This window comes from Panulirus ornatus, chromosome 21 (assembly GCF_036320965.1).
Source record: "Panulirus ornatus isolate Po-2019 chromosome 21, ASM3632096v1, whole genome shotgun sequence".
Taxonomy (NCBI): Eukaryota; Metazoa; Arthropoda; class Malacostraca; order Decapoda; family Palinuridae; genus Panulirus; species Panulirus ornatus.
The window spans coordinates 6,756,382-6,783,925 of NC_092244.1; the positions used below are offsets into that span (position 1 = coordinate 6,756,382).

Here is a 27,544-nt window from a genome sequence, read left to right on the forward strand (position 1 = left end):
AACATGGTTGTGGTTATCATTATTCTTATAATGCTCCATACCATCTTACGTTCCTCGTACATCAGTTTCATGTGACATGTACTTCCTGCTTGACCGAGCGACCTACCAAAAATTTCACGGGGTATTTCTTTAGGAAAAAATTGGTGCTGAGGTATGTATCACATTTTGCTTACACGCCAGACATGAGTGTACAAGGCTACTCTACCATTATCTTCCCAAGTCCTAAGGGCTTAATACACAATACACAATACAACCGCAGGAGGGTCTGATCATTACGATATACATATGATTGTTAATAACTGACTCAATTAGATTATCAAGAACTTGATTTTTAGACAATTTTTTTACTGTTTCTTGTGCTTGGCTACCTTCAGTAATTCACAGAAAATGTTTGTTTAAGGATAATGTTTTTGTCAAGTTATAGTCGAGTGGAGGGTCTGTACCTTCATGAATGGAAGCACATATATCTAAGGGAAGCTTGGGGGCGGAGTCTATTGGGTTGGCCACGCCCCTCAGTATAAAACGCCAGACCCATCTCGCGCTCGAGTCAGTTTCATCGGTACAGTTGAGTTGTTCATGTGGTTCCGTTAGCTGGTCATTGACCATGGCCTTGAACCATAACATACAAGGTACTGTAAATGAGAAGTTTCTGAGGAGGAATGAGGCATTTCAAAACGTCGTGAATCGGTCTTACAGCAAAAGGACGTACCCTGTGGATGATGAAATGGTGAGTTGACATGATTTTGTGGCAAGTAAACTTTGAAATGTATTATGGAAGATTAGAATTGGTGATTGTGTTGCAATTTAAAAAAAATTGTATATATATATATATATATATATATATATATATATATATATATATATATATATATATATATGTATGTGTGTGTGTGTGTGTGTGTATAAACTCGAATGTACTTCAAAACAAGTAATATAATATCTTGCAGAGCAAAGCTGATGGTAGGTGAGTAACTTGAGTAATAATAGGTATTGTTGATTCGACCCACTGAAACTTAAGACGCTTAAGGAGGAATTTTTTTGTTTTTTCCCTGCCCGGACTACCCCTTCTCCATTTGGATGACTACTCCCCTGTGTCATGTCAGACAGAAGTTACATACATGAACTGAAGGGATACGAACCATTGAAATTAAGAAGCATCTGTACCAACATAGTTAATCTCATTTACACTCATCGCCTGGTGTCTAGTAGTATCCGGTGTTGGATTTATCGCATTAAATACGAGGGTGTAAGTTTAGAAGTACGTTTAACGTTATGATTACGTGACCGCGTTCCACATTTGTTGGAGGTCAAGATAACTCCAATTTGATGGTTCAATCTTGTTTGATGTAATGAGTGTTGTTCCGTACAAGTGGAGAGAGGGGACGATAGGGTTATAGTACAAGAGTGAAAAATAGTCTTGTAGTACAAGAAGAGACGATAGTCGTGTATTAATACAAGAGGAAACAATAGTTTTGCAATGTGAAATAGAAATTTAGATAAGTGTGAATTTCTTGTTAGCTGTGAGTGGGGGAAGAAAGTGTTTGTGCACAGTAACTCACGTGCATGTGAGGAAGAAAGAAAGGAAGCCATTCGTAGGCCAAGGAAGGAAATATGACAACCACTGTCGTGCTCGCTCGCTGCACCTCCACCACACTATCCCGATATGTAGGCGATAGAACTTCTTTGGCTGGAGCTTTCTTGCAACCTTTTAGCTAAAACGAGTAACGTGATATGAGGGAACCGTTGTCATGTAGTAACGTACAAGAAGAAACGATATATATATATATATATATATATATATATATATATATATATATATATATATATATATATATATTATCCCTGGGGATAGGGGAGAAAGAATACTTCCCACGTATTCCCTGCGTGTCGTAGAAGGCGACTAAAAGGGAAGGGAGCGGGGGGCTGGAAATCCTCCCCTCGTTTTTTTTTTTTTTTTTTTTAATTTTCCAAAAGAAGGAACAGAGAAGGGGGCCAGGTGAGGGTATTCCCTCAAAGGCCCAGTCCTCTGTTCTTAACGCTACCTCGCTATCGCGGGAAATGGCGAACAGCATAAAAAAAAATATATATATATATATATATATATATATATATATATATATATATAATTTTCAATTTTGAAAGACATAAGATTGTTAAAAGCACTCATTAACTCTACAAATGGAGAGTTATATGTATCTCGCTTACTGTCACTAAAATATATATATATATATATATATATATATATATATATATATATATATATATATATATATATATATATATATTATATTATATATATATATATATATATATATATATATATATATATATATATATATATATATATATATATATATATCTTTCAAACTATTCGCCATTTCCCGCGTTAGCGAGGTAGCGTTAAGAACAGAGAACTGGGCCTTTGAGGGAATATCCTCACCTGGCCCCCTTCTCTGTTCCTTCTTTTGGAAAATTAAAAAGAATGATGAGAGGGGAGGATTTCCAGCCACCCGCTCCCTCCCCTTTTAGTCGCCTTCTACGACACGCAGGGAATACGTGGGAAGTATTCTTTCTCCCCTATCCCCAGGGATAATATATATATATATATATATATATATATATATATATATATATATATATATATATATATATATATATATATGATACAAAGCTCCAACAGCCAGGATCGATATATATATATATATATATATATATATATATATATATATATATATATATATCCCATATGATAAGTACTAAATTTGACGAAATGAAGGTGGACATCCTTGGACAAGAGAAATTCCGACAGCGATCGGAGCATTTCGATAGTTCCTTGCAGTTGACTTTCCCCCAGCAGTCTTACAATTTTGAATCATTCCGTGATTGACCCTGACGGAACTCTGCTGCACATTTCTATCGATAAATGATATAGGATATACAAAGAAACATGCATACGGTATATAGGGTAATGTATAAGGAATCTTGTGTATACCAAAGTGTAAATACTATGATAACGTGTCGGGAGATGCGCAACTAAGCCAGCAGCCTCCAAAGCTTAGACGAATCCGCAGGTCAGAAACATTGTTTAAAAAAAAAAATGCTAATATTCAGAGGTAAATTACCGCTAATTTATAGATGAGGAGGCCAGCGTGAGGCCATTCTAAGACCGATTGAGGGTGCGAAGCGTGAGCTGTTGGCAGCCATGGATCGTCGTCGTCTCGCCTCGCCTCGTACCGGATACTGCCATCATTGCCTGCACTTCATTGCTTCTCTCGTGCTCATCCTGTTCATTACCTACCTTATGACAGCAGTCATTTAGTTACTGTAATGGTAATGGAGGTTTAAGATGACGAACAACTTGGTGGCCAGTTGGTGGAGGGCGCCCGTGGGTTGAGTGTTGACAAAGGAGCCTAGCAATAGCTGGCGAAACTTAATCCTGCTATCGGTAAGGTTGTGGTGGGCCCCGAGATTGGTCATGTTCTCACGTTCGTACCCTAGTGTGCATTTCTGTACAGACTTTACATGGTAAATTTTGCCATTACGTAAGTGTAATATCTGCAGCCATAGTTACGCACGTTAACATCGCGGATGCACAATATATATATATATATATATATATATATATATATATATATATATATATATATATATATATATATATTATACTCTGTCTCCCGCGTTAGCGACGTAGCGCAAGGAAACTAGACGAAGGAATTGCCCAACCCACCCACATAACACATACACACGCACATATACATATACCTAAACATTTCAACGTATATATATATATATATATATATATATATATATATATATATATATATATATATATATATATACACGTGCACATAATTCATACTTCCTGCCTTTATTCATTCTCGTCGCCACCCCTGCCACACATGAAATAGCATCCCCCTCCCCCCGCGTGGTAGCGCTAGGAAAGGACAAAAGGCCACATTCGTTCACACTCAGTCTCTAGCTGTCATGTGTAATGCACTGAAACCACAGCTCCCTTTTCACATCCAGGCCCCACAAAACTTTCCATGGTTTACCCCAGACGCTTCACATACCCTGGTTCAATCCATTGACAGCACGTCCACCCCGGAATACCACATCGTTCCAGTTCACTTTATTCCATGCGCGCCTTTCACCCTCCTGTATGTTCAGGTTCCGATCGCTCAAAATGTTTTTCACTCCATCCTTTCACCTCCAATTTGGTCTCCCACTTCTCCTCATTCCCTCCACCTCCGACACATATATCCTCTTTGTCAATCTTTCCTCACTCATTCTCTCCATGTGACCAACCCATTTCAATACACCCTCTTCTGCTCTCTCAACCACACTCTTTTTCATTACCACACATCTCTCTTACCCTTTCATTACTTACTCGATCAAACCATTTCACACCACATATTGTCGTCAAACATATTTCCAACACATCCACCCTCCTCATGGGGATAGTGGAGAAAGAATACTTCCCACGTATTCCCTGCGTGTCGTAGAAGGCGACTAAAAGGGGAGGGAGCGGGGAACTGGAAATCCCCCCTTTTTTTTTTTTATTTTCCACAAGAGGAAAAGAGAAGGGGGGCCAAGTGAGAATATTCCCTCAAAGACTCAGTCCTCTGTTCTTAACGCTACCTCGCTAATGCAGAAAATAGAGAATAGTATGGAAAAAATATTCATATATATATATATATATATATATATATATATATATATATATATATATATATATATATATATATATATATATACATATATAGTGTAGATTGCTACAGGAGTTTCCTTGAATGTTGGAGCATCACTTCCTACGTGGAAAGAAGGCGGGACATTCTGTATTCCTACCTTACGCTCACAACCGGCAAGTGAGAAGACTCATCCCTTTAACTTTCTATCGGAGTGGCTCGAGCTCTTACTGGAACTCAGCAGTTCCAGGGATGTTACTGTTCCATAATTATTTGAACTGAATTGTATTTACGTATACTGGAGATGGCAAGACTCTAAAATGAATGTATTACAATGATTAAACTGTGCTTGTTTTGGGACCTGATTAGAATTACGGAATCGGCATATCATAACGAGGTATATCAATAGGCGATTTGACCGTATGTGGCATTTCTACCAAAAGAAAAGTATATCGAGTTGTATGTGTTAACGGTGTGGGTGAATATAGTTCTGTATGAAAGGGGAGATCAAGAGCAGGAGGGATTGAGAATGGAGGGAGACAAAGACTTTTTAGGACAGAGAACCTCCTATACTGTGTCTGAGGGGGTTAGCTGGTGTAGGAATGACGACCATCCCGCCAGCCACCTCCATAGGCAGACTCTCCAGGAAATACCCTTCCCCGCCCAAACGCAACCTACCCCGCGCGCTCTCCACACCCACGTGTTCACATCCCTTTGTTTTAGGATGGCAGACAGCGCACGCATCCTGTCCTGTACACCCTTGATGCCACCAGTTCAGTGCAAGCACGACGTCAGGCACAGCTTAAACCGAATTGTACAATGACGGGTCACAGTACTCGATTGTTTTACGAAGTTGTGGTATGGGTCAAGTCTTGCTACACCAGAGCATAATTGAGGACTCTGATATTGACCCCCACAGCGTCAAGCCTCCATCCTTGTGGCAGGAAACACCATGGATGTCTCCCGTGTAGACTAAGATCACTGAATTTCACTTCGAGCTAGATATTTCAGCTATTTCCTTCATTTTGCGAGGAAAAAAAAAATCCACTGCTCATACACTTGAAACTGGCCGCCAGTGAACGTTTCAGCCAAGAGGCTCTGTAAGCGTGTGCACCATGGAATTGTTGAATTAAAAATTTGACCCATGTTGAAGCCCAGAAACTGTTACCCCCCCCCAACCCCCTTTTTTTCGTACCTTTCTCCTGTTCACCGCACCTCCAAAAATGCTGTCACCCGTCTTCATCTATCTCCTGTCCATCTCTCTCTCTCTCTCTCTCTCTCTCTCTCTCTCTCTCTCTCTCTCTCTCTCTCTCTCTCTCTCTCTCTCTCTCTCTGTTCTGTTGGTATCATTTTGAGCTGTTTTTAATGTCTATCCCAGTCACTTGCTTACGTCTGGAGTCGCGGCATGCGACTGACAACCCGTGTCCTGAAGCTCAAATCTTTGTCGAGAGGCGGGAGTGGCCGTTAACGATACCTTCTTTCCTCGAAGGGCGAAGCCATTGAACGAGAAGTCTCCCAGTCTTGTCTTTCTATAACTTAGTCAACTTTATAAGAGTCGGGTCCACAAACACATGAGGATCTCAGAAAAATGTATTCCTCTAGTTTTTTTTCTATTCTATGAAGGATGATCACGGTTATGCCATGTTTTGGCCGTGCTTCGTTTCTATAAAGAAATAAAAGTCAAAACCCTTTCCTCCTGTCTTCAGTCAATCAGGATATTCAAAGCTGTACATCCAGTCGCCCTGACTCTGGACATATCACTCAGAGTCTGCATTATAACTTTATTCAACCTTACCTTGAATTTACTACCACTTACTGTGTACTTTCTGCTCTGTGAAGAGAAATGTAGCATTGCCATCACAATATAACAGCACTTCATATAAGCGTAAATATATTATACTTAATCTTCAGAGAAAAAGTTGGTCGCGTCCATGTCGTCCAGATTGTCATTTCAACTTCCACTTTGCTGGGTTGGGTTAGTTAACTTTCCCCCAAGTAAACAATTAAGTCGATTAGTTAAGAAACCCAATCTGTTAACTTCTGAAAGATATCTGACCTAGCCTTAAGAGATGGGTCAGGTGATTAACTATTTTCCGATTAATCAGTGAACTAGTTATCACTCCCAAATGATGTTACATAATTCTGAAACTTGGATGACCCAGATTGTCATATCAGCCTCAGTGAGAGCGCCATGTAATCGCAATAGCCTTTCCTAACAGTTCTGTTCCGCCGCTGGTGACTGATATTTGCATGTATGTGCACAGTGTTATCAAATTACAGTTATTACATATCATGAGGCACTTGGTTAACATCCTAAAAGATGTTTCTAATTTCGTTTTGACAGAGGAGTATGCACACATTAACGGACTTTCACCGTGAAATGTGTTTCATTTGATTTTTATGATCTTTAAAAAAAGAATTTACTGTAAACATGATTTATTTTTTTTTCCATTTTGTTGGTCAAGTGGTAGAGTTCGTAGGCATCAGTGAAATACATAGAACTGTCACGTAACTGTATTCTGAGAGACAGAGAGCAATAGACTTTGGCGTGTTAGAGACAGAAAGCAATAGACTTTGGCGTTTGACAAGGCTACTCGTAAAAGGAACGGAAGATGTGTCGTTAACTTTATGAGAGGTAATCATAATCTTTTAAAAATATTGTTCTTTTGGCATTTATGGCAGTGTTAGGCAGCAATGTCTGTGTTCAGTTACCCAACTCTTTAAAAAAGAAAAAATCTCTCATATTAGTGTGACTCCTTTCTCTTAGCATGAAGCCAGTTATGTCTGTTGTACTGGAACGCTGTATCCACATCATTGTCAGCATTCTTCAGTGTTGCAGAACTTCTCGTAAGTCACTTACAGAATATTCAAATAGTTTGTGTCGTAAATCTTGCTTCCTAAGTGACTATATCTTCGTCCTGGTATTTATTGTATTTCCCTGTGGTTTGAAAAGTAGAATTGTCTGGTCTCTGGTGGCTTATAAAGTTTCTTGCGTTGGATCTGAACACATTGTTCAGCTGCAAGGTGACTTTGTTTAGAGGGCTTTTGAACATTATTGACAACTCGTACATACGACTCCCAGAACTCCTGCTATTGTTTTTAGCCAGACGTCTCGAATTATTTCTTTTTTATTTGTAAAATGCAGGCCCTTTTATCTGTGTTAAATTTCCTTAGGCAATGTTTTATCATTTCCACCTCATCGTCCATCATTATGCTTCGCATTTCGTTGTCTTCAGATTTCGCAGTTGATGTTTGGATTTGATTCTCGGTAATTTATGAACATTATAGGAAATATTGCCCCGAGGACTTGGCCTCGTTGCATTCCGCATGTTACGTCAGAAGACTGTATGATTCTCAGCAAAGCTACTAAGTCCAGCTGCACGTTTTTGTAGACTATTTTTTAATGTAAAGTATTTATGAACCCGCAGAAGGTGAAAGCAGAGACTACATTTGTATTCCAGGTTTTCAGAGGTTTAACGAGTTTCCCAAATTCTCTCTCAAGTATTTCAGTAGACATGGATTAGCGTGACTTATCCTGCTCATTTTGAGCAGTTCATTTTTTTTTTCTGCTCTAGCAGGCAGCCACGGATAGCGTCGCTTCACCCCGCCTTTGTATCGGTGAGGTTTAATCACGGCTGAGCAGTGCGCCAGTACTTCAGTGGCTGTCAGGTTTCACCTGTGGTCCACGTTGCTGTCTTGTCTCTCTGCCTCACCCACATGTGGACTGCTGGCATTTAGTCCACAGACATTAGTCTCTTCATCCCACACCTCCCTCACACGACTGATTTTCGTAACTGGGTTTCATTCCTGTTATCGCTACGCGCTAGCCCTGCCTTGTGGCCAAATTTCCTCATTATTACACATATCGCATAGCTGTCAGTCTGCTGTTCATCTAGCACTGTTCTTGGCCATTTGAGTTATTTTCCAAATCGAAAACAGTTCATTCTCTTGTTTCCATAAGGAAAATATTAGTGCATACGTCCTGCTTGGTGTTGACACGAATATTACTGTTTGATGCGTGAATAGGAAACTGTGTGTTTTCGTAGCATTGCGCATGGCAGCTGTAAAGTGGATGTGAGCAGATGCGACCTTTCTTCGTCTGTTCTTGGAGGGGTGCTACTTCGCTAACCCGAGAAGAAACGGCGATCAAGTATTTTTTTTTTTGGGGGGGGAATGGTTTCATTGTTATGTCTTCCAATTGTGAAGTACGTAGTCTAACGTGATTTACGTAATTCTGTATATAAGTGAAAAAAAAAGAAGACATGCATGAATCACTTTAAAACCTTCTCTGCTTCTTTCCAGAATGTAAAGTTCATTCATCTCTCAGTTTTCATGGCAGTTTGTGGGTTCCACTTCCTCGCGTGTCTCGGGAAACTCTTCCTAAATTCTCTTCAGTTGTTAGCCACGCACTACAGCAGCATTTTCGTCGTGTTCCAAGGTGTACATTGGTAGACGTTCATCACCACGTTTCTCATTATCCCAACGCTCATTCCCTGACTTGGTGTTATGATTTTTGTTTTGGTATTAACTTCAGTGAGAGCGAATGGGAGATATAGAAAAAACTTAGACGTAGGGACACACACACACACACACATACACACACACGAAGGGGAACAAAGGACGCATGTCAAGCTTACCCTTGTCTCAGATGGGTGGGAGTGTCAACAGTAGAGTGCCGCATTATTCTTTCCTTAGACCGTTGCTTTTTCTTAATTTGTGTGAAGGACGAGCCTGCGATACTCTGCAGATCATTTGGAGATCACGAGGGAGAGAGTGAAAAGCGAGAGGCACTGCATCAGCCAACAAGGAAGACCTGAACAGACTCTTTTAAAGTTGTTCTGATGAAACCCACCCAAGGTGATGTAAAGTAGTGAGGATGGGACATAGTGAAAGAAGGCCTACATATGATTCAGGATCCTACTGTGTGATATATAAAGGACTTGGAAATTGGCGTCAACCCTAACCTGTCGCTAGACTCGCACTCCAGGAGTATAGAGGAGACAAACGTGTCTGCTGGCGAATAATTGGACTCGCGTTCAGATGTCTGGATAACGAAATATGTAGCGAACTGTTTATACCCTGCATAGGGCCAAAACTACAATATGCTTCTTTTGTGTGCTCGTCGCACGTAGAGAAACACAGAGTTAACACAGGTCTAATGGAGGTAACAAAGATGATGATACCTGATTAACAGGGGATACTAGAAGCCTTAAATATGTCCACATTGGAAGAGTGAGGATGAACTTATCGCGTAAGTATATAATATGGTTTGATGACATTGACTAATAAGTTCTTCAAGAGATGTAGAGCAACTAGAAGACGTATGCAGTGAAGCAATAAACTTGTTAAGGAAGATGTAAGGAGGCGTATTCATTGTATGAGTGATTGATGAATGAAATGGAATGGATGAAGACATGGTAAACGCAGGCGGCGTACAGAAATTTACGAAGTTTTCTGATCGCAAAGAATGTTTTTTTTTTTTAAAAAAAAAAGAAAAGAAATGGAGCTCCACGAATGTAAAACTCCCTCCTCGTATAGTGCAAACAGGTAATTTCAAATTTGCAATTGGGTGCGTGAATACACACACACACACACACACACACACACACACACACACACACACACCTCTATCTCCTGCGCTGTTCTCGCTGGTGCGAGCCCCTATTCTCGCCTCCCAGCGACCTCTCGACAGAGGAGGAAAACTTTTACCGGGGGTTAGGGGGAGGAGGGGGGGAGAGGTGGGTGTTGGCGGGAGTCTGGAGAGCGGAGGAGAGGAGGTGGATTAGGGGGTGGGGGGGCCTCCGGAGATCGGGTGTGTCGAGGGTGTGTGTGTGGGGGGGGGGGGGGGGTGGACATATATCGTGGCACGTGTGCCGGACTCCTCCCCTCCCTCCCTCTCTCTCTGAACCCGTTACAACGAACACGATCTGGACGCCTTTATCGTACATACGCACTTGACGAAACTTCGTCGTGGCAGAGTCAACGTAATGATTTTTTGTTTGTTTGCTTTTTGTAGGTACTGTGCACTGGGATATGTATGGTTGTAGCATGAGTGTAAGAATAGGTCAGAGAGAGAGAGAGAGAGAGAGAGAGAGAGAGAGAGAGAGAGAGAGAGAGAGAGAGAGAGGCGATGACTCCGCCAGACGACTTAGGTTTAGTTTGCTCTGGCGTGTCTCTCATTGTTTGTCAGGCAGCAAGACCACTCCCGTGCTCAAGGCTTATATCAAATGCTCTTCAGCATGACCTCTAGATCTATATACACACTGACCAGCGCTCTCACGTATATTTTGATATTTTCTCTCCTCCACAAAATCTCTTACACTCCTTTGAATTTAATTTCTGAATATATTCTACCCATCATTCGTTATTCTTGAAGAGAATGCATTCACCCCTTCCCTCTGTCACCACAAACTGTCGACAAACCCCTCGCTGTCGCGCTCAGAACCAGATGATAAAACCGCCAGTAATTCTTAAGCACAAAGACACTGCGCTTCTTCACACCACAGAAGCTCTCCCTCTGTGAACTGACTACCTGCACGAAACGCAGGACAAAATAACATACTACATCACCTCAGCGACCAGTCGAGAGACGAAATTTGTAGTGAACTCATGGAATGTTCCAAGATTGAGTCCCTCACACTCTTACTGTTGTCGTTCCCTTCCTTCCGGTCATAACCTGCTCATTTCTCAACCCTGACCAATTCCCTCTGGATGCTTTCGTAATGGAAGAGCGTAACTTCCACAGCCTCTCAGGAGAAAATAGTGGCCCTAGGGATAAAACAAACAAATTAGAAATAATTACTTCCAGTCGTAATATTTAACATGTTTAAAAGAAATGTTCATTATACATGCATATGTATATATTTTTTTTCCATAATTCATCGCTGTTTCTCGTGTTAGCGAGGTAGCGCCAGGAACAGACGAGGGGAAAAAAGCCACATTCGCTCACATATATTCTTTATCTTTCGTGCGTAATGCACCGAAACCACAGCACATTATTAACCTCCCTCCTAGTACATCGTATTCTCCCTAAAATTTCCTGATACTCGCTCACCCCAACTCTTATTTGCCCTCTTTTTTAACCACTGCACTTTCCTCGTGACCACCTGTCTCTTATACATCTGTTAAGTACCACCCAAACGAATATCTTCTCTTTCACAAGCAACTTCATCCCACTGCTCGCTTCCCTTTCTAATTTGCTCTTTCTTCCCAAGCCATATATATATATATATATATATATATATATATATATATATATATATATATATATATATATATATATATATGTGTGTGTGTGTGTGTGTGTGTGTGTGTTAACCTGATTTATTTTACTTCAGTGTCGTCCAGTAATGTACAGTATATTACGGTTGGAGGAAAGCTGAATGTACTGTTTATAGATTAACATCAGAAAGTATAGACAGGTACACACTCACACACAGTAACCCGCCAAGGCACTGCTCAGTTTACATGATTCTTAACGTCCTGGCCCGGCTCGCGTATTTCCAAACGAAATTGGCAACTGTTTTAAGATGTGGTAACTGCGTGCGCTCGTGTGTTGCCAAACTGGAGATTCTCCTATACTAACAGTTTTATAGGAAAAAAGACAGACTTGCTAATTGTATTTTATGCACTTCATATACCAGCATAAATTTGCTGCATCTTTTATATTGGTAATATCTATGTTAAAACATTCCTCCGCAACAGCGAAATATTCTGGCCTTTTTTCAATCATTTGCAGTTTAGCTGTCATGTGATGAGATTAAGATTATGTTTGTTTTTCCTTTTGAATAATGAAACTTGTGATTTTGAGTCATTCTTCAAACTTTATGGATTATGAGCCAAGATCCTAACCATAAACTTCAACCAGACGTCGTGGAAATGAACAAAAAAGGGTAATCGAATCTTGAGACGTTCAGTCGTTCGCTTCCAACGCGTTCTTGGGGGTAATCCTGGGGAATCCAATCGCCTCCCAGGTTACGCATGAATCGTGTGGGGGTAATTTTCCATGACAAGATACACCGTATCCGGTGGCGCACTTCGTAACCTCCCTCCCTCTCGAGCAAGAATAAACGACCCTCTGGTACGATGATCTGACCTTTGAAATGACCCTTACAAGGCCAGAGCGAAGGTCAAGGCGTCATAGAGTCATGCCCTCGTTCGCCAAGGGTTGTCATGTCCTGGTTCCATTGCTTATAGTCTGCCTGTCTGATCCTGTTCTTGGACAATACGGTAATTCATCCTTTTTATACGATAATTTTGCTATTTTATATGACTTGCAATTCCAGTGTTCTTTTAAACATCTCAGCAATGTAAACGTCAAGTGGAAGTCAAATCTCAGTTTATGTTGATTTTGGAGTGACTAGCCAGCGATTACACCATATCAGCACTCGAGTCGTATTTTTTTTTTTACACAAATTTTGTCGAATTTGATAATGATTGTTTGCGAGTAAAGGTACAAGGTGCCCATTGTTTGGCCCACAGTTTATTTTTTTCTTTTCTAGGTGACTGTAAATCCTTCACCCGCAGTTTGTAGTCTGGAGTAAACAGCGGTTTTTTGGTATCCCTGTCAGTGCTCTAAGGTGACAGATTTTATGTCGAGAAACTGAGATTTTTCAGACCGTTTATGAGCAGTTTCTCTCAGCAGGGACGTTTGAGGTGCCCCTCGCCACTGACGTATGAGATACTTCAAGCGTCAATATCTTTATGTTTGCAACGTAAGACGCATTTCAATACTGCAGTGAGCATAGCGACGCCTCATGCAGTAGGTCTTGTAAGACGTGAGGTACAACTGTCGCAATTGAGGTCACAGCCAGGAAGACTTGACAGGTGGTTTTACACGTTTTTGTCCAAAAGTATACATCCCAGACACTGAGAAAAAAAAGAATGCAGTACCACATTAATTAAGGAGAATCAAACCCACATTGGAGAAATTTAAACTCACACTGGAGAAATCGAACCCACACTGGAGAAATGAAAGTGATTTTGGGTACACCGTATTTTCGGTCTGTAGGAACTTTTGATTTCTTTAATGTGTCTTCACTCTCTCTCTCTCTCTCTCTCTCTCTCTCTCTCTCTCTCTCTCTCTCTCTCTCTCTCTCTCTCTCTACCTGTACCGTTGTGGTTGTACGTTGAGACAGTATATCATTTTGTCCTTGAAACTATTTCATACCACCTCCTTACGTGATTGAGCCTAGAGGCTCCAGGGTTGATTGGACAATCTTGACGAGATATTGTGCAATTTTAGTCTCTGGTCTGATCTGTGGTGTTACTAGTGCACGGCAGAAGGCCAGATATCTACCCACAACTAGTTATATCAACTGAACGAAAAAAATGGGGGAAAAAGTTTTCATTAATTTGCCATTTAAAGTTGCATCTGGTTCGCCCGGTTATCTCTGGACCTATAAGATAATTATGTTGATGAACGTTCTCGTACAAAAAGCATCGCAGTTCCATGAACAGTTCTCAGGAACAACACACACACACACACACACACACACACACACACTGGCTGAGGCACCAGTAGCCCTGCAGTACGAGGTTTAGTGCTCTGTTGGAGGTCATTCGCGGTACTCAGAGATAGACCTTGAGAGACCGACTTGCCTGGGCACACCACAACCCCCTCCCCCCCACACACACACCACCTGACCAGCTGCTACTTTCCTTCCTTGGTGCTGTGGATCCCCTCCTTCGTCTGTATCTGCTACAGCAGCTGCAGGTGTTTGAGGTCGACGACCGCGCCTGTCGACCATCAGATTCTAACTACAGTCGCCAGGCGGATGCAGTTTACTGCAGTCTGCATGGCTATAGTGTGGTAATGGCTGTGGTAATGGCTGTGGTGGGGCATGTTGGACGACCTCCACGCAAGAAGAAGGGCACCTTTGTCTGCCTCACACACCCCTTTTCTCTGCATGACTTGTTCCTTTGCTGACGATTCTTGGTTGCAGTAGGTGATAAGGATTGGAAAAGATAATGTCGATCATGAAATTAATACTCGTGTATCCGTTGCAAATTTGCTTTCATTTCTAGGGAGGGTGGGTGACAGGCTACAGGGGTAATGATAATGATTTTAGGTAATTTGAGGTTTTGTGGGTTGTGTGGGAGAGAGTAGGTGTACAAGTCGCTTAAGCATGCAGACAAGCGGCCAGCCTACATCCAAGTGGCCAGCCTACACCCAACTGGTTGCGTACATCCAAGTGGCCAGCCTACACCCTACTGGTTGGCCTACATCCAAGTGGCCAGCCTACACCCAACTGGTTGGCCTACATCCAAGTGGCCAGCCTACACCCAACTGGTTGGCCTACCTCCAAGTGGCCAGCCTACACCCAACTGGTTGGCCTACATCCAAGTGGCCAGCCTACACCCAACTGGTCGGCCTTCACCCAGGTGGCCAGCCCATACCCAACGGGTCGGCTTACAGCCAAGTAGCCAGTCTACACCCAAGCGACTTGCCTACACCCAAGGGTCACCACACGGTGACTTTACATTACTTTACATTCCAGTTTAACACTAAAGAGTAAGAATGATGAAGTTATTCACCTGTAACCGGTCTAGGGTAACATCCAGTTTACCGCGTTCGTACTCTTCATCCTCTCTCCCTCACCGTGATGGACGACCAGCATGTTAAAAAAGTGAAAGACCAAGAAAATGACCCAGGAAACCTGTTTCTTGGGTAACGACCAGTATTATATTTCTTTTTTGACCGAAGTGTTAGTTCTGTCCTGCCCTCTGGACATGGATGGCCATTAGGCCTTTGACCTGGCCCTTAAGGGTCATGTCCAGAGGCCAGGTCCAACGCACCAGAGTAACGAACGTATACTCACAGCTCGTACTGTCATGATCAAGGGTAGCACCATCGTGCCCAGGGACTGTACCGACTTGCACAGGGATCGTACCGACGCGCCGTGCTGGAGGATCGTATCGTCATGCTTATGGAAGATCGTGCAGTCATGCTCAGGGATCGCACCGTCGTGTTCAGGAGCCTGTTGGACTACCCACCGCATTATAAGCGCCCTTATCAACCAGCCATAAACTTAGGCCAGGAGAGTGTGGGACTTGTTATTAAGTTTCCCTTGGGGAGTTGCGTACCCGTAATGGCGATGCGAATCACATCATATCTGAATCAGTAAGTGTGGCCTGAACAATCAAATCACCTTGTTAGACAAGCTTAGCCAGACGCTCCATGGAATTACGTCATCTTTCTGACAACAGCTGATTACTAAGGATCCCACGTGGCTGCTGGTGGTGTCATCACTGAGGCTTCCTACTGTGGCGGAGGTTCTGGAGAGGGTGTGAAGCAGTGTTGGTGGTGACGTGTGGTGTGGGTCCTCCCGACTCGCCCTCAGTTCTCGAATAGGCTCCCAAACAATTTCCGCCGACGACTCACCCACGCCGCCAGATCTCTCTCTCTCTCTCTCTCTCTCTCTCTCTCTCTCTCTCTCTCTCTCTCTCTCTCTCTCTCTCTCTCTCTCTCTCTCTCTCTCTCTCTCTCTCTCTCTCTCTCTCTCTCTCTCTCTCTCCCCTCGAGTCGAAGTTCGCCACCACAGCCTAGCCTAACCCAACCCTCCTGGACTGTCACAGACCGCTAGTAGAAGCACCGCCCCACCCCACCCCAGCCATTGTGAACATCCTCAACAAATCGGTAAATCGTATGTTAACATTTGCAGGATTTCTGCTTGATACCCCCCACGCCTTCTTATTAATGGGATGTCTGCTGATGATTCCTGCTGGAGATATACGTTTTCCACATCACTGAAGACCACCGAGCATGACTGACCCCTGCTACGTTCTTGACCAGCGGACGTCTGGGACACAGGGGTTTCGAAACCATCATCCTCGGTACGTGGTATTCCACGCCTTCCTGTTTGTCACTGTGGGAAGCCAAGTGGAGGTCGGGTGTGGGAACTCACTTGGGGATATAGATGCTCTGTCGTGGCCAGCAAGACCTGATTTTTGCCGCCCCGTCGGATTACGTAAGACAATTTACGCAACTCCCTTCTGACTCACTTCCCAAGTCATCCCTTGCATGCGCTGACCCCCCCCAAAACCTCCAGTTTCCTCACCCCCCACCCCCTTTCCCTTCCCTCACCACATGGTCCTCCTCTTCACCCAATCCCAATCACTTGACCCCCCCCACCCCCCACCCCTCAACCCCCAACACTTCTGCACCCGACCCACTTCCGTCCCGACCTCGACCAGATGACTCCTCTCCTCTCCCGACTTCCATCATCTGACCCCGTCCACCTCCTCCTCCTCCTCCTCCCCCACCAACACGTGCATCGTGGATGTTAAATAAGGATACCTGTTAACTCACCACAGACCACAAGGTTTTCTGTTCCTCACTGTGACGCGTTTGGGGAGTCATCGTACCGTGACGTGTTGTGACGATGGTGGGTGGCGTCACTGTAATGTTCTGGTGACGTGGCTGGAGCGTGTTGACGTGTTGGCTTGGCTGACTGATTCATTGATGTCCGTAAGGAAGTGTACTGCCTCTTGTCTACTCACCAGTCTCCTGCGATTCCCCCCGCTGGATACACTCAAGTTACTGACCTTGAGTTAGTATTGGACCCATATGGCACTTGCTGATTCGTAAACTGAACATGAACTGAACGAAAGTGAACTGAGAGGACATAAATGTGTTAGAAATAATGTAAAGTTGAGATGGGGCCCTGCAAGTGTTGAGCACACACACACACACACACACACACACACACACCAGCAACTGTGGCTTGTAAGCCCCACTCTCTGTAACCCCTCATCACACTGTTAAAAGTGGGAAAACTTTGCCACTGGATCCTTTGCTCTTTCTTTCGCAGCTTTTTCAGGTTCATTTCTTACCGCCGCTCGTAAGATAGTGATAACTGAAGAGGCCGCATGACATGACTGAGTACGATAATTATAATATATATATTTATTTATTATTTATTATACTTTGTCGCTGTCTCCCGCGTTAGCGAGGTCGCGCAAGGAAACACGAAAGAATGGCCCAACCCACCCACACACATACACACACACACACACACACACACACATATATATATATATATATATATATATATATATATATATATATATATATATATATATGGTGATGTTTTCTGAAGTTTTTGGCCAATTATGAATTATTCTGATATACTATAAGTAAAACAAAGTATAGCCAGATTAATATTTATTGATAGCAGGATCCCCGTGTTAGCCGTGTGATTGTAACATACTGCGTTCCAAGACTCACCACGTCATTTTCTTGATTCCTTAATATATGATGGTTTTTCCATTTGGAAATATCTACATGACCAAGCTTCACGGCTTTCTGATTCTCTCTTTTTTTTCCGACCTCATCTCAGCACTTGATGACATTGGCAGCCCGCCTTATCCCATGGCCTTTCCGTTAGACAGTAACCTGACAGCTCATTGGTAGATTAGTATTTCCAAACTCAGAGTGGTTGGCTCGACTTCCAAGGGAGACCTGATTATTAGATACATATACCAGATTATTAAATACCTATACCAGATTTTTATGTACAGGTTCTTAAGCACACGGTAGGTATCGCATCATTTTGAGAAATCTATGAATTGCATCACTGGTCCAACGAAAATGGGTCATGTTTGATTAAATTCGAATCTGTTCTTCTGTTAATATACTTACACCATTAACATAACTGATAGACTTTATATATCTGGTGTGTGAGATAGAGATCTAACGAAGCATACATACCATTTAATGATACAGTATGAACAGCAGAGATGTCGGTGCATCACGCAATAGTTGTTAATTTCTTTCATAATAGGTTTGGAGCAGATCTACCAGTGGCAGGGCACGAGTTATCGACGAGTTCGTCCAATTTTTGAAAATCCAGGTTAATGTTCCTTGTTGCAGGCCAGCCAGGTGACAACATATGGCAGGAATTCACTGGATTTGCTGTCTGTTGTTCCGAAGGACGCAGCGTGATGTCAGCTAGTCACGTAGCCGTTGCTTTCCCTCTCGAAGGCAGCATTGTTTCTCCTTGCAAGATGTTTCCTCCTTGATACCTTAGCTTATGGATCTAGCCAGAAAATATTAGAATCATCTATGTTCAGGAGGCTGGACTATAAAAGTTACGAATATCTTTATTTTTGAGTGGGAGGACGGGTTTTTGAGTAGAAGGTATCTGGGAGGGGTTTGTAGGTTTTGGGGGAGTGTTAGGAACAGAAGGAAAGGAAGGGAGTAATAGGTCTTGAGACAGCTCAAGTTTTCCACTTTGTTAAGCAAGTTATACCAGGTTCGTAAATCTAGTATTTGCGTTGAATTTAGGTAAACGATCATGTTCACTGACATATATATATATATATACTTACACCATTAACATAACTGATAAAGACGTTATATATCTGGTGTGTGAGATAGAGATCTAACGAAGCATACAGGTCATTCAATGATACAGTATGTCATCAGATGTTTCTAGCAGCAACCAAACGAAGTACCATTGTATACTCTTACTTTCACGGTTCACATCTGGATACCAAACATGAGACAAAATACATAATTTCATGTGTCACTTTCGCATAACTTTTGGTTTATGTGTTGCTTTAGGAAAGGTCTAGTAGTCCTTCAGGCGCGTTCGCTCTCTCCTCTTGTGGGAGATGACGCCAGAAAAATATTACGGAGCCTTGTAAGAAAGCATCCCCTCGTGAGCTCCTTTTCCTTCTATTGGAAAATGACATGGGAAGGGAAGTTTTCCAGCCTCTTGCTTATGCCCCCTTTCATTTGCCTTCAACGGCACCAAGGTGGTACGTTGGCAGTATTCTTTCTTTCCTGTCCTAATGGGAATTTGAGAAAGTAGCCGTCGAGAATCACAGGTTTGTTGAATGGCTATTTGGGCTTGAGGTCTGTTGACTGCCTGGCTCAAGGCTGTCAAGCTCAAGTTATAACCACCTTTAAAAGAATTGAATGATTATTGACGGTTGTTTGGGCTTTAAGTCTATCAACGGCGAGGGTCATTATAGGCTGCCATCGCCAAGCTACAGCCACCGACTGAAAAACATTTCAACACACCCAGGGTAATTCTAAGCCCACATACTCTCGCATTAAGTATATATCCCACTGTGGGCGTGCGGTTGATCGTGTATTTTTCGATATTTGCGTTTCAGAGCACATATTGATATGCAGATATAAACAGTTGAAAATGTTAGACATGCTGTTGTTTTATATTTTTTCTAGTGTCAGATTATAAGCATACCTTATGTTACCAAGGCTTTCAGATTTTGAGCTTTTCAGTAGTAGCTGTTTCCGCGCAAAGCTATTTATGTGACTCTATAGTGCACTAATTTTACTTTAAATTTATGAAAGCAAATATATACTTTGGTAAGATTGTCTTTGTTCATTCCGTGATATATTTTTTCACTTGTTTTTGTTTGATACGTAAATTATATATATATATATATATATATATATATATATATATATATATATATATATATATATATATATATATATATATATATATATATTCGTTGATTGTTCTTGGAGAAGGGGATTATTTTTACGTAACGAGTGAGAAATAAGATTAGAATGGGTTTCATGGACTGGTTGATTAAAATAGGCTCTTATTTAGTCGACTGCCAGGGTCAATAAAGCCGTTATCTTCAACTGAAAAATCTTAAAAAACACCTTCCTCAGATGTTCAAGATCATTTTTAAGCTGTTCACATTCACCACATACCTGGTCATGGATGGGACAGTGGGAATGAAAGTCCCGTCAGTGTACGTAAGTTTGTGTGGAATGGTACGATAGTGTGAGGCGCCGTCGCCAGAGGTAGTTCGAGTCGACACAACAAAGTTTCAGTCAACTGAGGATGAGTGTAAACACATGTGTGTAGCAATGGCGGGAACGAGCAATAGTGACTGGGAATCATATCAAAACGACTCGCGCACTGCTTGTAAATATGGCGAAAAGTGCTACCAGAAGAATCCAAAGCATCACAACAGGTTTAAACATCCGCCAAAGAGGAAGAAAAGGGATGGAGACGACGACCAGGTAATGCCCCGTAGTTGTTATTCTGCTCACCAGGCTGTGGGAGGAAGGTTTATCGAGATTCATTAAATAATTTCATCTGCGCGTAGTTGAAGCTTGTCCAGTTTAATGTATTTTGCTTGTACAAGTGTTGGGTATACATATACCACCTAGGGTAACTGTCACTTGACATTGTCTTGTATTATGTAACCAGGGATGTAGAAGTATTAAATAAAATGCCCAGGAGCCAACGCTAAAAAGCGAAAGTGTAGATGAATTCCTCATGGTAGTTAGCTTTGTCTTGAGATTTTCTTTTGCATTGTTAGTGTAATAAATGTGTGATGTCAACGGTTGCTGATTTTGAACTTTAACATTACATTTCATAGGATTGAATTAAACAAGGAGTTCGTAGTAATTCAAGGAAAGTGTGGCAGTAATGTTAACTGAGGTAAAACGAGTTAAAGAAAAGACATCATATCCCTTAAAAACCTTACCTGTTCGAAATGGTTGTGGAAATATACTAACATTACATTCTGGTGTTGGGGATTGCATGGCCATGCAAGTTGATTTGTTAGTTGCAAAGCTTGGGCTTTCCAACAGTGCCTTCCTTATGTTGGTTTTCGTATGGCTTGGTCTGTGAAAAAAGTATGTGTCTGCTTATCTATCTCAGCATTTTTTTTATCCCTAGAAATTATCATAAGTCTACCTTTCCCTATTGCTGGAAGTAGCATATCCTTGGTTGCAGGTTCCTCTGGAAAGAGGACCATGGTAACACCAGGACTATTTCTTTGGAAGGGGTCCTGGGATAATTGTAAGTAATATATATATATATATATATATATATATATATATATATATATATATATATATATATATATATATATATATATTTTTTTTTTTTTTTTTTTTTTTTTTTTTACTGTCTCCCGCGTTTGCGAAGTAGCGCAAGGAAACAGACGAAAGAAATGGTCCAACCCACCCCCATACACATGTATATACATACGTCCACACACGCAAATATACATACCTACACAGCTTTCCATGGTTTACCCCAGACGCTTCACATGCCTTGATTCAATCCACTGACAGCACGTCAACCCCGGTATACCACATCGCTCCAATTCACTCTATTCCTTGCCCTCCTTTCACCCTCCTGCATGTTCAGGCCCCGATCACACAAAATCTTTTTCACTCCATCTTTCCACCTCCAATTTGGTCTCCCTCTTCTCCTCGTTCCCTCCACCTCCGACACGTATATCCTCTTGGTCAATCTTTCCTCACTCATTCTCTCCATGTGACCAAACCATTTCAAAACACCCTCTTCTGCTCTCTCAACCACGCTCTTTTTATTTCCACACATCTCTCTTACCCTTACGTTACTTACTCGATCAAACCACCTCACACCACACATTGTCCTCAAACATCTCATTTCCAGCACATCCATCCTCCTGCGCACAACTCTATCCATAGTCCCCGCCTCGCAACCATACAACATTGTTGGAACCACTATTCCTTCAAACATACCCATTTTTGCTTTCCGAGATAATGTTCTCGACTTCCACACATTCTTCAAGGCTCCCAGAATTTTCGCCCCCTCCCCCACCCTATGATCCACTTCTGCTTCCATGGTTCCATCCGCTGCCAGATCCACTCCCAGATATCTAAAACACTTCACTTCCTCCAGTTTTTCTCCATTCAAACTCACCTCCCAGTTGACTTGACCCTCAACCCTACTGTACCTAATAACCTTGCTCTTATTCACATTTACTCTTAACTTTCTTCTTTCACACACTTTACCAAACTCAGTCACCAGCTTCTGCAGTTTCTCACATGAATCAGCCACCAGCGCTGTATCATCAGCGAACAACAACTGACTCACTTCCCAAGCTCTCTCATCCCCAACAGACTTCATACTTGCCCCTCTTTCCAAAACTCTTGCATTCACCTCCCTAACAACCCCATCCATAAACAAATTAAACAACCATGGAGACATCACACACCCCTGCCGCAGACCTACATTCACTGAGAACCAATCACTTTCCTCTCTTCCTACACGTACACATGCCTTACATCCTCGATAAAAACTTTTCACTGCTTCTAACAACTTGCCTCCCACACCATATATTCTTAATACCTTCCACAGAGCATCTCTATCAACTCTATCATATGCCTTCTCCAGATCCATAAATGCTACATACAAATCCATTTGCTTTTCTAAGTATTTCTCACATACAATCTTCAAAGCAAACACCTGATCCACACATCCTCTACCACTTCTGAAACCACACTGCTCTTCCCCAATCTGATGCTCTGTACATGCCTTCACCCTCTCAATCAATACCCTCCCATATAATTTGCCAGGAATACTCAACAAACTTATACCTCTGTAATTTGAGCACTCACTCTTATCCCCTTTGCCTTTGTACAATGGCACTATGCACGCATTCCGCCAATCCTCAGGCACCTCACCATGAGTCATACATACATTAAATAACCTTACCAACCAGTCAACAATACAGTCACCCCCTTTTTTTTAATAAATTCCACTGCAATACCATCCAAACCTGCTGCCTTGCCGGCTTTCATCTTCCGCAAAGCTTTTACTACCTCTTCTCTGTTTACCAAATCATTTTCCCTAACCCTCGCACTTTGCACACCACCTCGACCAAAACACCCTATATCTGCCACTCTATCATCAAACAGATTCAACAAACCTTCAAAATACTCACTCCATCTCCTTCTCACATCACCACTACTTGTTATCACCTCCCCATTTGCGCCCTTCACTGTTTCCTGCATTAACAAGGTAGCACCAAGAATGGATGAAGAAAGGCCACATTCGCTCACATCCATTCTCTAGCCATCTTGTGTAATGCGCTGAAACCACAGCTCCGTTTCCGCAACCAAGCCCCACATTTCTTACAGTGGTCTACCCTGGACATTTCACATGCCCTGATTCAGTCCATTGACAGCACATTGACCCCTGTATATCACATAATTCTAATTCAGTCCGTTCCATGCGCACCTTTCCCCCTCCAGCCTGTTCAGGCCTTGATCACTTAATGCCTTTTTCACTCCAACCTTCCATCTCCGTTCTTGTTCCATCCACTTTTGGCACGTATATCCTTTTTGCAACCTTTCCTCACTCATTTTCTCCATATGTGAAAGGAGAAACTTGAGAGTAAATAAGAGCAAGGTTATTATGTTCAGTAGGGTTGAGGGACAAGTTACTTGGGATGTAAGTTTGAACATAGAAAAATTGGAGGAAGTGAAGTGTTTTAGATATCTGGGAGTGGACTTAGCAGTGAATGGAACCATGGAAGTGAGTCACAGAGTGGGGGAGAAGGTTCTGGGATCGACGAAGAATGTATTGAAGGAGAGAATGTTGTCTCAGAGAGCAAAAATGGGTATGTTTGAAGGAATAGTAGTTCTAACAATGTTATATGGTTGTGAGGCATGGGCTATAGATAGGTTTGTATGGAGGAGGGGGATGTGTTAGAAATGAAATGTTTGAGGACAGAAAGGATGAGAGATGTGTGGAAATAAAATAGTGTGGTTGTGTTGAAATGGTTTGGACATATGGAGAGAATGAGTGAGGAAAGACTGACAAAGAGGATATATGTGTCAGATGTGGAGGAAACAAGGAGAAGCAGGAGACCAAATTGTAGGTGGAAGGATGGAGAAAGATTTTGAGCAATCAGGGCATGAACATACAGAAGGGTGAGAGGCATGCAAGGGATAGAGTGAATTGGAACGATGTGGTATACTGGGATTGACATGCTGTCATTGGTCTGAACCAGATCATGTGAAGCATCTGGGGTAAACCATGGAAAGGTCTGTGAGGCCTGGACATGGATAGGGAGCTGTGCTTTTGGTGCATTACACATGACAGCTAGATTATATATATATATATATATATATATATATATATATATATATATATATATATATATATATGTATGCTGTGTAATTTATTAAAAAAGGGGGTGACTGTATTGTTGACTGGTTGGTAAGGATATTTAATGAATGTATGACTCATGGTGAGGTACCTGAGGACTGGCAGAATGCTTGCATATTGCCATTGTACAAAGGCAAAGGGGATAAGAGTGAGTGCTCAAATTACAGAAGTATAAGTTTGTTGAGTATTCCTGGTAAATTATATTGGAGGGTATTGATTGAGAGGGTGAAGGCATGTACAGAGCATCAGATTGGGGAAGAGCAGTGTGGTTTCAGAAGTGGTAGAGGATGTGTGGATCAGGTGTTTGCTTTGCAAAATGTGTGTGAGGAATACTTAGAAAAGCAAATGGATTTGTATGTAGCATTTATGGATCTGGAGAAGGTATATGATAGAGTTGATAGAGATGCTCTGTGGAGGGTATTAAGAATATATGGTGTAGGAGGTAAGTTGTTAGAAGCAGTGAAAAGTTTTTATCGAGGATGTAAGGCATGTATACGTGTAGGAAGAGCGGAAAGTGATTGGTTCTCAGTGAATGTTGGTTTGTGGCAGGGGTGCGTGATGTTTCCATGGTTATTTAATTTGTTTATGGATGGGATTGTTAGGGAGATGAATGTAAGAGTTTTGGAAAGAGGGGCAAGTATGCAGTCTGTTGTGGATGAGAGAGCTTGGGAAGTGAGTCAGTTGTTGTTCACTGATGATACAGCGCTTGTGGCTGATTCGTGTGAGAAACTGTAGAAGCTGGTGACTGAGTTTGGTAAAGTGTGTGAAAGAAGAAAGCTGAGAGTAAATATGAATAAGAGCAAGGGTATTAGGTACAGTAGGGTTGAGGGACAAGTCAGTTGGGAGGTAAGTTTGAATGGAGAAAAACTGGAGGAAGTGAAGTGTTTTAGATATCCGGGAGTGGATTAGGCAGCAGAAGGAACCATGGAAGCAGAAGTGAATCATAAGGTGGGGGAGGGGGCGAAAGTTCTGGGAGCGTTGAAAAATGTGTGGAAGTCGAGAACATTATCTTGGAAAGCAAAAATGGCTATGTTTGAAGGAATAGTGGTTCCAACAGTGTTATATTGTTGCGAGGCATGGGTTATGGATAGAGTTGTGCAGAGGAGGGTGGATGTGCTGGAAATGAGATGTTTGAGGACAATATGTGGTGTGAGGTGGTTTGATCGAGTAAGTAATGAAAGGGTAAGAGAGATGTGTGGTAATAAAAAAGTGTGGTTGAGAGAGCAGAAGAGGGTGTTTTGAAATGGTTTGGTTGCGTGGAGAGAATGAGTGAGGAAAGATTGACAAAGAGGATATATGTGTCAGAGGTGGAGGGAACAAGGAGGAGTGGGAGACCAAATTGGAGGTGAAAGGATGGAGTGAAAAAGATTTTGAGTGATCGGGGCCTGAACATGCAGGAGGGTGAAAGGCGTGCAAGGAATAGAGTGAATTGTAATTGGAAGTGAGTCACAGGGTGGGGTAGGGGGCAAAGGTTCTGGGTGTGTTGAAGAATGCCTGGGAGGTGAAAACCTTATCTCGGAGAGCAAAAATAGGTATGTTTGAAGGAATAATGGCACCAACAATGTTATATGGTTGCGAGGCGTGGGGTATAGATAGAGTTGTGTGGAGGAGGGTGGATGTGTTGGAAATGAGATGCTTGAGGACAGTATGTGGCGTGAGGTGGTTTGATCAAGTAGGTAATGAAAGGGTAAGAGAGATGTGTGGTTATAAAAAGAGTGTGGTTGAGAGAGCAGAAGAGGATGTTTTGAAATGGTCTGGTCACATGGAGAGAATGAGTGAGGAAAGATTGACTTAGAGGATATATGTGTCAGAGGTGGAGGGAACGAGGAGAAGTGGGAGACCAAATTGGAGGTGGAAGGATGAAATGAAAAGGATATTGAGCGATGGGGGCCTGAACATGCAAGTAACAGAGTGAATTGGAACGATGTGGTATACAGGGGTCGATGTGCTGTCAATGGATTGAACCAGGGCATGTGAAGGTCTGGGGTAAACCATGGAAAGTTTTGTAGGGCCTGGATGTGGAAAGGGAGCTGTGTTTTGGTGCATTATACATGACAGCTAGACTGAGTGTGAGCAAATGTGGCCTTTGTTGTCTTTTCCTAGTGCTACCTCACGCACTTGCGAGGGGAGGGTGATGTCATTTCATGTGTGGCGTGGTGGCGACGGGAATGAATAAAGGCAGCAAGTATGAATTATGTACATGTGTATATATGTATGTCTGTGTATGTATGTATATGTATATGTTGAAATGTATAGGTTTGTATATGTGCATGTGTGAACATGTATGTACATACATGTGTATGTGGGTGGGTTGGGCCATTCTTTCATCTGTTTCCTTGCACTACCTCGCTAATGCAGGAGACAGCGACGAAGTATAATAAGATAGAAATGATATTTATACATGAAAAATTTGAGGGAGGATGATCATAGATCACTTGAAAAGGTAAGATTTGAATTCTTTTTATTTCCATGCCAGCTAGACTATGATTATGTTTTTATCTAGATATTTACTTATAGGTCTCTTTATATGGCAGTCATATCATGAATTGATGAATTTTTTCAGGAAATGAATACCACAAAGAGACCAAGAGAAGATTCTGACTTAAAGGCAGCTGAGGATTCTTCCCAGTGTTCTTCAAAGGTGGATGACAACTTTGTGGTTCCTACTAGTGTGGTGCTAGAGGATACATCTGATAAATCCACTACTGGTGATCAAAAGGATACTGTAGGTTGGTACAAAAATCCTTAATCATTAAATTACTTAATTAGTCTGTAGATGACATAAACCACCAAAGTTATGTATATGCTTTTCTAATTACTTCCTGGCCCAGGAGTTCCTTCTGTATCCTGTAGGACTCGTCCAATACTCAGAAAGCCATGTCCATTAGGCGGGACCACAGTTTGTGAAATATAATG

General features: G+C 42.1%; 1 protein-coding gene across 4 annotated transcripts in view; it reads left to right on the forward strand.

Moving 5' to 3' along the window:
- Ipk1 (Inositol phosphate kinase 1) overlaps positions 1–27,330 on the forward strand; it is a 100,854-nt gene extending 73,524 nt beyond the window's left edge. For 3 of the 4 annotated variants that reach the window (XM_071675617.1, XM_071675616.1, XM_071675619.1), the window contains one exon: positions 27,192–27,330. The gene's annotated coding sequence lies outside the window, so the exon portion shown is untranslated. Of the gene's footprint in view, positions 1–16,348; positions 16,514–27,191 lie in introns of those variants that run through there. The other variant, XM_071675618.1, reaches the window with a different exon arrangement.
- The last annotated feature ends 214 nt before the right edge of the window (positions 27,331–27,544 follow it).